Below are 13,595 nucleotides of genomic sequence, written 5' to 3' on the forward strand. Positions count from 1 at the left end.
ACCGCCTGCTTTCGTGTGGCGGACATGTATGGGCCTGTGCGCGTCTTTGGCCGTGCGCTGTTTTTCCCTATTCGATTCCATGAATACGTGTTGTAGGCGAGCGTGTGGGCGTTCTGCGCACTTGCCTCCTGTACTTCCCCCCTGACGCCCACATTTTCACGAGTTGTTCCCCATTCTGCGTGTAACGCCCCGTGTTACGCATACTTTTGTTATGTGCGCCGCGCTATGTGCGAATTCGCTGTGGCCTTATCGCACGGCGTTCGGTGACCTGTGCGCCAGCGTGCACCAGCGTGCGCCAGCGTGCGCCGCGCACTTTTTCAGCGCACATCCCACATTTTGTGTGTGCACGGACTTCCATGAATAGATGTGCGATGTTTTCTGTGCGATAATCGCACTTGCACTGCGATTTTCGCTATTTCACTGCGAATCGCACGTTTTCGCACGCGTGCGCTGTTTTTTCGGCGCACATTAATTCCATGAATCAGCCTGATAGTTTGAGTTTGTTTTAATGTATTGTGCTGTCCTCATTATTGAATTTATGTTAAACCAGTAATGTGAAAATGTTTTATTTACGCAGAAAACGCTAATTCAAGTTTTGGCATGGGAAAATTATATAGAATGGGGAATAATCAGCTATTTAAATTAATGGTGATATTAGAGGTCCCAAAGCACCCATTGTTGTATACATTGGGCAAAATGTTTCCTACTGAGAAGTCCAAGTTGCAAAAAAATGAATTTTTCAATGTACTTTGACATGTTAGACCTGCCGTAGCTGCACTACATCCAATCCTTACAGGTAATTAAAACATCTTTATTAATTTCATAAAATAATTTTGTAATATGCCAGAGGACGGGGGTAGTCGTATCGATGGTGTCACGAGTTAGCAGAGTATTTGCAGCCCATCCAAACCCTTCCCCCCGGCAATAACAGAGAACTCAGCCATTGGGCAAATAAACCGTCTTTATTCTCCAAAAGACAGGGATCATGCAGGAAACACCAAAATCTCCGGCAATCACAGCTCATGAGCCTGTGTCACTTGGTTTTGTTTCTTCGTGATGTCATAACCACCAACCCATCCCAAAAATATTAAGGGCCGTATCCATTGGGTAGCTCGGGTGATACTACCTATTGAAGTCCCCTATATTAGTTGCACCATTGGTCTTTCTATGTCAAGTGGGTTTGACTGAGACTTCCCTAAAACTATCTATTACTTTGTTGCAGGCTCCCACAATGACCATTGGCCCTTGCAAAATATGCCCCACCCCAAGATCTGAGAGTCTGGATTGGCTGGAGCTGGTCTCCCCAGGCCTGGGACCTTGTTCTGTTCACAGTGCTCAGTGTACCTTCTCACAGTGATGAGAAAGACTGTGTATCCCCATTATTGTCACTGATATAGCCACCTAGCCTGGGAGAGTGCCTGCATGTTGCAATGTTCGGTGGACAAATCATGTATCTATCTTGTCTGCTTTGCTGGGAACAGCTCCTCTTCCCACCATGAGTTGATAGGCATTTTGCTGAGTCACATGGGTAAAGACCACAAAACTGAGCTTTTCAGTCTGCAATTAGTGAGGACTTGATTCTGTTATTTCTCCGGTGGCTCCCTGCCCCAGGCAGGAATGTTCCCCTGCCCTTGTCCTTGGCTGTGAACACTGGCTCTCTGCTTCGCGCTACAGAGGCTGCATCTCTTCCTCCATATTCTGAGGCGTATGGTTTCCTGTGGATTCACTACTGTCATTCTATGGTTTCCCTATGTGTTCTAATATTTTGTTTATAGATTAGTAATGATCAAGGCCTTAAAGGTTCTTTATACGTCCCCGTAGTTCCTCGTGGTTAGTTGCGATGAAGCGGTTTCAAGCTAGCTCCATGTGTGCTTTGTTCTCTTGCGTTTGTGTTCGGCTAGTAAAAAGTAAAAGCTTTTGACAGTATGTATAGGTATTTGTCCTATATCTACAGAACGGTGTAAGCATGTTCTTCATGTGCTTATGTTTGTCTGTGTAACTTCGTGCAGGGATGCGAGTTTACTTCGTGCCTAATGTTGCTATGTCATGTTGTCACTAATGATGTTGGCACGGCTGGTTATTATTATCAGTCAACCTGATCCATCGGTGAGGCACCTGTTTTCACAAACACATCAGCTGGATAGGATTTGAACGATTGTCTAAGAGAATATCTGTTCCCATGTGTGGAATACACTGGTCCACCTGGGGATTGGCCAAACAGCAAGTGGCATCTCTCGTTTCTCTTCCTTCCGGCTGACATGCAGATTGGGAACATGAGGGCCATTCCAGGGACCCTCTCTTCAGCCCCCCTCTAGTCGACTTGTCAACCACTTCTCCAAACCTATTCACCTTTAGCTTCAGGAGCCAAAGCATTGTTATACCTCCTAGGTGTCCATACAATCTTGCATGGTCATCAAAACTCCATGTCATGTAACAACAGTCTCCTTCAGGGTTACACCACACCCATTTTCCCAAATATTCTTTGCAGTCGTTGGGGTCCTCGAACACTACTCCAATCGTGAACAGTGGACACCCTGTTATTTGCGTCCTTAGGGTATCTTGAGCTGCTATTATCTTGTCTTCTTCGGAAGTTGTTTCTACTATTACTTTAATACTGCCAGTTTTCTCTGTCGTCTTTCGGCAATGTGTGATGCATATTTTTTATCACACAGTGTCAGTAGCACTAGAATTAGTGCCACCAGCAACACTTTCAGTCCGTTGGCCATTCATGTAGGTATCTATGAGAAGATGTATGACAGCCAACCTTTGTCTTTTCCGGTGCCTTTTGCTTCTTCCTCCATTTTAGCATGCATTTGCGATAATGTGATAACTGCTTCAGTGAGTGTCCGTTGGCATCGTCATTTGCTGGAACGAATGTACAGCAAGATGATCCGATCTTGGCGCACACTCCTCCTTCCATTGCTGCGAGAAGATCCAGAACATACCTGTTCTGGAAGGCCATCAACCTCACTGCTCGGAGCTCTTCCTTTATGGCGTTTAAGCTGTTGACAGTTGAGTTTATTGTTTGCATCAGCTCCCACCTCATAATCTGGAGCCATTTTGCATTTGTGAAGGTCTGTACTGTGGGAACGACAGACGCGAAGAACATTTCTGTTCTGCTGAACAATCTGTGCTCGGGTGGATTGTTGTCTAGAGAGTCTTTCATTGCTGACGATATGTAGTTTCCTCTTTTCACTCTAGTTAATTCGACAAACCTCTTCTTTCTTCTGGCAGAGTCCGTTTTAGGGAATTTGTCTATTTTGATGTCCTTCTGTGGAACTACTAATGCTGGTATGTTGTGCTGATGTGTACCAGTGAGCATACTCCTCCCCAGTTGTGTGGTAGCTTCTCGTATGCCTTGGGTCTGCAAGCGCAATCGTGATCCATTAGTACTGTCGTTCCAACTTTCATGCCTGCAGATTTTACTGTCTGCTTGTATTCCTTGTTTTCTCCAACTTTTACTGCTCCATCATTCTGGAAACTTAATGCTTCCCCTTTGAGTGGTACTATGGGCATGAGCTCAGCCTCATTCTCCACCCATCTTAGTAGCTTTGCACTTGCTTCTCATTTCTTTAGGCATTTGTCATTTTCTTCTTGCACTATATGAACTTGGAACGGTTAGGAGCGTATGCGCCTTGCTCCCCACTTCTCCCTCTTTCCATGGTTCGGCTGTGTATACTTGGCCATATAGAAGCATCTGTTGTCTTCCCCAGTATCCTGGTTCTCCAAATATTTCTGCTGGTCCCTTCTTGGAACAGGGTAATTCTCTTAATGTTGTTTTTGTCTCTCCCTCTTGTGGGCAGTCAGTGATATACTCTATAGCTTGACTCTTTTTCCAATAACTGTCCATCATGTCTAATGGTTTTATATAGCTGTCTTCATAGGGAAAAGTTGTCTTGGACATCCATCTCAAGGTTGCCGTTTTCCCTTGGAATCTCACTCTGGTTGTACACATTGATAGGTACATAAGGCACTGTGCTTTTGCTGCTGGTATTTCAGTTGCCGCAAACATTCTGGAGGCACTCATGGGGTAGGGGATGAGAGAGCAAACATAGCAGCTCTCTCCAGTGGTTTGTTTACCTTCTTTAGTCATGTGCTTGTACCACATGTTATTGAATACTAGAGCAGTATTGGTGACATAGGAATCAACCCCTCCTATATCTACATCCGCAATGCGTATACCTCTCCTTATTGGTCTGGCAGTGCTTACCTTCCGACCTGACATGGTAGCCACACCTGCCGGAATTGGGGTTAAGCTAGTAGAGGTCACAGCTTTGTTTTCTACAATGAAAGACATTCACCATAAAATGAGGGCAATGACTCCAACAAAAAAAAGCACACAAGTCAACAGTATCACACTTATAATAATGGCATTCATTACTTGCTCTGCTTTGGAACCTTGTGTAGCCTTGAAGATATTAATGAACTGCCTGAAATGCGCTAGAAATGCGTTATTTTGTTGTTAGTATGTATTATTTTAAGCTCTGAGGTTGCGATGTTGTTCTACTGCAATAAGGAACAATTGTTCCCACACAATGCATATTCTAGGGTCATGAAGAACTTCAAGTACGGAGGGATTCCCTCGAGGAAGTTTTGTCTATGTTTGGGACTAATAGGCCAGGTAAACACAGAAAAATGAACTGGGAGATGGTCTTCTTACATTGTTGGATCTTCTAACAAAGTAGACAAATTGGCCTTGAAAGGTCGCTGGATGAGGGTCTTGGGGAAGCATGGGACAGTAAGGATATTACAGTCGCTACTTTCAAGATGAATGCTGTCAGTAAGCAAAAATAATAATAATAAATGAAAAATGTATCCGCACTCTGGATGTGTAGGAAGTCCTTTCCCTATCTCTCTTGCCCAGGAGCGAGTAATCATAGGTTGGCATCTGCTGGGCTGTAATGCTCCTTGTTGATTTGTCTGTTCTTCTTTATGCGGGACGTTGGCCCTTTCGCTGTTGTTGCTAGGAGAGGCTGCTGCTCGACAGGGTTTGATGTCGCCAATGAAATTCCAAGGTTTCTTGCCCCATATCTTCACTACCCGATCTGTTACTACCTCGATCTCATGGGGATCCGTGAATCTGGGTTTGACCAGGTACAAGTAGAATCATGTAGAAGAACTGTGTCCCCTGGATAAAGTTATGGTGGCTTCAGTTGTTCTTCATTTGTTTCTGTTGTTTCTATATTGTTGCCTTCTTCATTTCCTTTGGGCCACTCCCATTGTGCCTGCAGTGGCGAGAAATAAAAGAGGCACGAGCCATCAAGGCAGTGGTGTAATCATACATTTCTTGTCCGAATACATTAGACATTGTTTCTGCATCCGTCAGAGCCCTAGTGGGAGGACCCGGGGGAAGTTGCATGCGCCTCCCGGCTCTTTCCGCGTGTGGGGTTAAATGGTGGTCGGGTCCTGGTTTGTTGCGCAATGCAAATAAAGCTAAAGGCAGACAGTGGAGCCAAACTTTATTTAAGGTTACTTTTATTTATCTTGGCGATGCACTCCTTGAGCAGACCGCTGAGTTGCTCGCATATTCTGTACGCCTGCGGGTGGTACGCACAGGAGAATTTATGTTGTATTCCTAAAAGGGTTGCGATATAATGGAACATCTCATTGGGTAAATGAGGACTGTTGTCAGACCACAGGACGTCTCACACGACCCATCTTGGGAACATTTCTCTGACCATGAATTTTGCTGCTTGCACGGCATCAGGATGGGAACAGGGGCCAGCTTTGATCCATCAGGAAAATGGGTATAGGACCGCTATCATGTAGCGGTAGCCCTGACATACTTGGTGCATGTTTACATAGTCGAAATTAAGGTGTTGTAATGGACCCAGTGGGTGAGGTATGGCTCCTCTGACTACCCTCAGTGTATGGCCTACTGTAAATTGCTTGCATAAAAGGCAGTTGGTCATAGATCCTGCCACATGCTACGCCAAGTTGGAACAGAACCAATCTTCTCCAATGTGAGCAGCAAGTACAACCTTCCCCATATGGGTAGGATGGTTTAGTTGTATAAGTGCTGTGTGTAACAATTATAATGGCATCACTGCCTTCCCTGTGTTTGCCTGCCGCCATAGGGCATCTGTCGGAGATATAGAGCAACCCCTTCTCACCCACAATTCCTTTTCCTCCTTTGGCATATTTCCCTGTAACTCCATTATTTGCGTTACGGGTAATGCATTGTACCCCTCCTTCAATATCATTGTTCATACATCTTTACGTCTTTATGACCCCGAAAATATTCTCAAAAGAGAAATCGTCGTTCACCTGAAAGGAAGCTCGCAATAGATTAGCAAAAAGATTACTGCGCGACCAGACGCATTCAAAAACTTAAAAATTCAGACCACTATCAGCATCTTGCAAATTTCTAAAACGTGTTTGAACTAAAGAAGGGGCTTATCCAAATAAAACTTTATGACGTACTCAGTCTATTAAGCAAGAGAATTGTACAATGTATGACAAATAATACAATTGACAACTAAATATTCTGTTCATGAAATGAAAAGAGCACCCTCCTGATGAACCAATGAACTTGGGGAAACACGTGTTGAGGGAACTTTTTAATCTATTCTGACAAAGAAAATAAAAACTTTTTTTGACGAAATCTTCAAATTCCAAGTATCTTATTAAGTGCGCAGGTTGCATGACTTAAACCATTGACTATTTTCCATACATCTTTATGTGCCTGAGATGGGGTGTCCATATCTAAAATGTCATAAAAATATGCTGCTCATTTTGCTTCTGCATCTTCTGCCTCATTGCTCCTAGAGACAGGATCCTCCCCCATCGTGTGGGCATGGCATTTCATGACCGCTATGCTTATTGGGAATCGGAGAGCTTCTATCAGTCTACCCAATAATAGCGTAAACTGCACCAACGGCCTGTCAGCACATCGTAAGCCCCTCCTCAGCCACATCACGTATGCTGAATCTGAATATACTTTCACTTCCTGGTTCTTATTCTGTTCAAGTGCCATTATTAGAGCTACTAGCTCTGCAGCTTGTGCTAAATAATGTGATGGTAAGCGTGCGCTTACTATGACTTTGCTTGTCCCTTTCTCTTTTAATCTCACTACTGATGTACCAGTATGTCTTTCTCCTGTGGTCTGGTCTATTGTCGAAGACCTATCAATGTAAAGCACTTCTTCCCCCTCAACTGGGTTCTCCCTTACCCTCGGGATGTCATCATAGCTTTCTATGTTTGTGGTGCAGTCGTGTACATAATCTCTCTCCTCTATAGGCTCGTGACGAATGTCGCCAGATTCACAAGCCGGCACCTTCCTACCTTTATGGCTGGATTGGATAGTATCACTTTGTACCCTGAAGCCCTTTATGTAGTCAGTGTGTTTCTGGGTCGCTCTAGTATTGCGAAGAGAGCATCCTCTGCAAAAAGAGTGGTGCTGCATCCCGTGTTAATACTCACCGATTTCTCCACTGCAAATGCAGCAGCAGCCAGTGCCTGCTCACAGAAGTAGCGTCCTCTCATTACTGGGTCTAGTTTCCTGCTGTAATAAGCTAATGGTCTATGGCCCATGATTGTTTTCTGTGCCAGTACTGCAGTCATCACTACTCCGTTGGAATATGAGAATAAGTGAAACTCGCCCTGATAGTCTGGGATCCCCAACACTGGAGCTGTGCATATTGCTGTCTTCAACGCCTCAAATTCCCCAGTCATTTCTTCTGTCCACTGTAATGTACCCTCCCTCTTTGTGCTTCTTTCAGTGCGCTTAATAAAGGCCTTGTGTATGTACTGTAGTCAAATACCCTTGCTCTGCAATAATTGCAAAGACCAAAAAACTGCTGCATTTGTCTTATCATTCTGGGTTTTGGGGTCTTGCGAATTGCCTCTGCTCTTTCTGGTGTTACTTTTCTCCCCTCCTACGATATTATTTGCCCAATATATAATACTTCCTTCTGGCAATATTGTAATTTGGCTTACTCTACCTAGTACCCCTTTTCTGCTTGTACAGTCAACATGTGCACAGAGTCATTCCTACACTGTGTTTCTGTTTTGCTGCGGATCAAAATGTTGTCTACATACTATATAACAACACTTTCTAACTGTATATTGCCTAAGTCCATCTGGAGGACCCGGTTGAATATGGAAGGGGACTCGCAGTACCCTTGTGGGAGCCTAGTGTGTTTCCATTTTATTTCTATATTAAAAAAAAGTCAAATCTTGTGAGTCTGGATGGAGTGGTATAGAGAACAAGGCATTCTTCAAGTCTATAACTAAGAAGTGGGTAGCTGCCGTAGGAATGCTACACAAAATTCTTGCTGGATTCGGAACTAGAGGAAATCCAGCCTCGACAATGTGGTTCAAAGGGCGTAAATCCTGCATAAAATGCCACAAACCCGCCTGTTTCCTTTTTCACAGGGTACACCACCATGTTGCACTGTGATTCTGATGGTATTAGAATGCCTTGTTTAACTAGGGCTGCAATGGGTGGCGCTAGAGAGCCCGACCATGATGGCAGCTCTTCTTTGAGCTCTGTGAAGAGCTCCCAGTAACCCTGCAAACACCCGAGTCTGAGGCGGCGATAGCAACACATCAATGGTGTCAGAGGGGTCCTAAATAGCCCCCACCACCAGTGCAGGAGTGGGACCTCATACAAGCTCCCCCATCACCAAGAGAACAATTAAGGTGCCAAAGCTGTTGGGCGGACGTATGCGCAACTATTAGGCGATGGAGAACGTAGAGTGGCGAACAGGCCAGAGGAGTAGCAATTCTGATAAGCAAAGGGGTGACATTTCCAGCTGATATCGGTGGCTATAGATGACACTGGGAGGACATTACTGGTGCACGGAGTGCTTGAGGGGATACAGTTGGCCCTGGTGAATTCATATGGCCCAAACATAGACAGCACAAATGCATTTGACTGGGTTATGACACAATTAGCCAGGTACCAAACAGCCACGTTTGTGTGGGGAGGCGATTTGAACACCACACTAGACACCCTGTGGCATAGATTGGGAGTGACCCAGAGTGGGATGACTGGGGCAGGCCTACAAATACGGGAAATCTGTACGACATACAATCTCATTGATGCATGGAGGCAACGACAATCAATGGTCCGAGATTACACATACCACCCCTGGGTGCATGTCTCAAGCTCCAGATTGGATTATCTTTTAGTATCCCAGGAGGGGGGGGTTCCACTGGGGGAGTAGTCGCCTTCTCCCTAGAATGCTCTCCGATCATTCCCCAGTGTTACTAGAGTGTACACCAGACATAGGTGGGAAGAGAGGTTACTCCTGATGGTTCAAATCAGGTGCGCTCCATGACCCGCTATTTGCCCAAGAACTGCAGGGAGGAATTCAGTCATTCCTCCAAAATAATGAGGGATCTGTCCCCTCTGAAGGGGTTCTTTTGGAGACCTTCATAGTGGTCTGCATGTCCAAAGAACATGGAATCTACGGGCCATCAGAAGGGAACTTGCTGGCAGGGAAAACCGGATTAAGGCATTAGAGGGGAAACATGCAGAAAAACAGGAACCCCGGACCTTGGCCCTTCTCTTTGAGGAACTCGATAAGTTTAGGACAAACGTTGATCTAGAAATCCGGTTCTTAGCCCGGGGGCATCAAGTGCAGCAATATGGCGGAGGTCAGAAACCAGGAGCACTCCTGGCACGTCTGATAGCTGCAGATAGACATCTGCCCTTCGCAGAATGTGTGAAGAACCCCCAAGAGGAATTGGTTCACTCGGTAGAAGACATTGCAGAGGTGTTTCGGGCCTTCTATCAGGAGCTCTATAGCTCTAAATGCCTGAGAAACCCAACAACCCTACGTGGCTACCTTGAAGAAACTGAGCTATACTGGGTGGATGCGCACTTACAGGAATCCCTCAATAAATCGATCAACCTAGATGAAATCTTAGCAGCGATTAAAGAACCTCCAGGGTCCAAGTCACCAGGACTGGACGGGTTAACAGGAATTTTACAAGGCGTTCGCCCCTGCTTTGGCACCACTCCTCCGAGTCTATGAAGAGGCGATTGAAAGTGGGACCCCCCACGATACGTGAGGCAAACTTGGTGTTACTACACAAACCTGAAAAACCTCCAGAGGACTGTACCTCATACAGACCAATCTCCTTAATAAATGTTGACAATAAGATCTTTGCCAAAGTCTTGGCCAGAAGGCTGCTCCCATTGATGCCTGGTCTGGTGCTAGCAGACCAGGCGGGTTTCATCCCCGGATGAAACACCACATTTGGTCTCCACCATTTTTTGGGATCATCAAGGCATTGGCCCCTTCGTCCCAAGCAGTCGTGGTAATTTTGGACACCGAAAAAGCCTTCGACTCAGTTGAATGGCCTTATCTCTTTGCAGTATTGTAAAAACTAGGGCTGGGGTCCCACTTTATCAAACTGGTCTCTCTTTATACGAACCCTTCAGCAAAAATCGTGATGGGGAGAGTAAGGTTAGCACAATTTGATATGAAAAGAGGGACCAGGCAGGGCTGTCCTCTGTCTGTGGTACTGTTTGCCCTCACTATGGAACCACTTGCAGCAGGCTTAAGGGAACATCAAATTGGTAGAGGTCTTAGCCTGGGACCACACAAACTGATTATATTGCTGTATGCAGATGATGTTGTTCTCTTTATTAGTGATCCAGAAATTAATTTAAATCCAGTGATGCACGAGGTCCCCAGTTTTGGAGTCTTCTCAGGCCTTAAGATTAACCACAGTAAGTCTGTGGTGTTCTCCCTCAAGGCAGAAACCAGAGAATACTGAGACGAATTTGATCTTAGATGGGAGTCCTCTGGTGTTCAGTACCTAGCAGTGATGCTATCCCAAAACCGCAAAGATCTTTTTCGTGATAATTATGGGAGGACCATCAAAAGGCTCTTTGAAAAGATAGCAAGGTGGCAACACCTTCCACTCCCGCTCCTGTGCCGCATATCTATTGTCAAAATAATTAATTATACTGCCCAAACTACTGTACCTATTCGTTAATGTCCCCTTGCTGTTGCCAGGAGGTTTTTACCGGTGCTTGCAAGGACTGATCCTAGACCTACTGTGGGCTGGGAAACCAGCAAGAGTATCCTATAAAACACTCGTACAGCCGATGACAAAAGGAGGCTTAGCTTTACCAGATCTTGAGCGTTACTATTGGGCAGCTCAGGCACAATACTTGGGGCACTGATACGCCACACACTTTGTACAGCCGCATGTCCTGGTCGAACGGGCTTTGGTGACCCCCCAGCCTGCTACGCGCAGTAATTATTGGGGAGCTCCGAGTTCCGCCGGACATGCTAAATGTGGTCCTGATCACATACGCGATATGGAGAAAGATGGCCGGGAGAGGCGGCATCCTCAGCCTGTAGTCACCTCTCCTACCAGCAAAGCATATTCTCAGGATGGCCATAATGAGCAAGCAGGTATATTTGCAATGGGCGGACAAACTAAGAATAGATACCTTTGGCGACCTGTTTGTAGATGGGGTGTTCCTCACGATTCAACAATGAAAAGAGCCTGGAGCCGTCTCGGCCCTCAATATTTTCCTGTATTTTCGTCTCTGATACACGTTTAAAACCTTCTTTCCCTCATTTCCAGCGCAACCACCAGTATGGCACCTACTGCACTGGGTGATTCAGACACAAGGGGAGGGCCGGCTGATTTCACTGACCTATAGTGACCTGATGGTAGACGGGACAGAAGGGATGGAGACTCAGAGGAAAAGGTGGGAAATAACCCTAGGAAATCTGATTGGAGATGAAGACTGGGCCTAGATACTGAAACAGACCCAGAAGGTTTCCCTTAATTCCAAGTATAAACCTATCCATTTCAACTTTGTGCATCAGGTGTACCATACACCAGCCAGGCTACACTGACACTTCCCTTCCTCTCCGGATACATGTGTTAGATGTGTCAGTGCACCGGCAGGCTTTCTCCATCTGGTGTGGGAAAGCCTGAGGATCGGTCAGTTCTGGTTGGTGCTGCCCAAGATTTAATTGATTGTTGGGGAACCACTGGAGATGAACCCCTTTACAGCACTACTGGGATGTACAAAGCCCCTACAGCCCACTGTGAGTCGACTAGTGGGACTGCTCTTAGTACTGGCAGGCAGGAGAGTAGCCATGGCCTGGGGGAGGGGTTGCCTCCCCAGTGCACAACTGTGGCTCCCAGATGTTGTCATGACATGGAAACTGTGTTCATTAGGACCCTTCCCTTACGTGCGCATCCCCCAGAAGTCTGGAGCCCTTATATTGAATACCTGATTACTACTGCAGACTGATAAAAAGACACAGAGCTGGCAATGTTAATTAAGACTTTGCATTGTTGAGACTGTGATTCCTATGCACTGCTTGGAAGTGTGTATACCCTGGGATTTGGGGGTTAGGGGGGGGGAATCAGACTCCATGTTGAGATGTTTGTTGATGTTGACAAATGCAAAAAGTATTTTTTTTAAAACTAGGGTTGCAATAGTCTCGTAAATGCCCTCATCTGCCTCCCTCGACAGAGGGTATTGGTTTGCTATTGGTAAAATGGCTCCTGGCCTACGCTTTACTGCTCCTATTCCTTTCAATAGCCCCATGTCATAGGGACTTGGGGTCCATAAGACACTGTGGACAAAGTCTTCCTTGAGAAATGATGGTGGTGCTTGTAGCATCACCGTCACTCTCTGCAGTACCTTCCTGTAATGTATTTTCACCCAGTATGTAATGCTAATGTCAAACACCATCTCGTGATCCGAGCAGTTGTCTTTGAACAATTCTTCGTCAGTCACGGTAGTCAACCAGTACCCTTCTCCCACTGCAATCACTGTCCTCCATGCTCGTCCGGTGTCATCTGTCACATGCAATGTTATCCTGCCCTCCTGACTATTTTTGCCTCTAGTTCTAGCGGGATCACTGTCCCCTCTGGCTCGTCCAATGGTAGCTCTGGTCTGAATATGTTTTCATTTGGAAGGCGCAACAGTTTTCCCTGAATCCCCGGAAGACATGCTATTATTACTTCAACTCCATATTCGAACAATTTGTCATTTTCTGGCGCTCCCCTCTGTACTGTGCGTCCGCAATAGGCTTGAATAGTTTCTCTCACATTTAGAAGGTGAATCCCAGGTGTGGAACTGTTCTGACTTGAGTGTCGTGTAGACCGATGAGTCCTCTGTCCCCAAGTGACGCACAGGGGAACTAAATAGAAACCCGCTGTGCGACCCTTGAGGCCACAGGTGGGAGATGTCTTCCCAGATCCACGGAGCCTCTGGAACACCGATGCTGCTGTCAAGAAGGAACGAGGTTAAGTACCAGGCAATCACAATACAGTCAGATAAACAAAAGGATCTAAAGTGTCTTACCTATCTGGTGTAAGGGTGACCCAGGTAACCTAGTAGAGAGGTTCGAGACGCAGATGATGCGGCGGTCCCTGGAATGGTAGAACCGCAGGTTAGCGTGGATGAAGGGTTAGCCACCTGTAGGAGAGAGGGCTTGACTTGAATCCCAAGAAGGGAAAGGGCGTAGAAGTTCAGCAAAGTAACCAGGGATGATCCAAAGACAAGTCGAGGTGAAGTCCAAAATCCGGCAACAGGTCAACAGTTCCAAGCAAAGGTACAAAGGGGTGTCCGAGGGAGTCCGAGGTAGAGTTCTGTGATCAAG

This window comes from Ambystoma mexicanum, chromosome 6p, assembly GCF_040938575.1.
Source record: "Ambystoma mexicanum isolate Mex_15411 chromosome 6p, UKY_AmexF1_1, whole genome shotgun sequence".
Lineage (NCBI taxonomy): Eukaryota > Metazoa > Chordata > Amphibia > Caudata > Ambystomatidae > Ambystoma > Ambystoma mexicanum.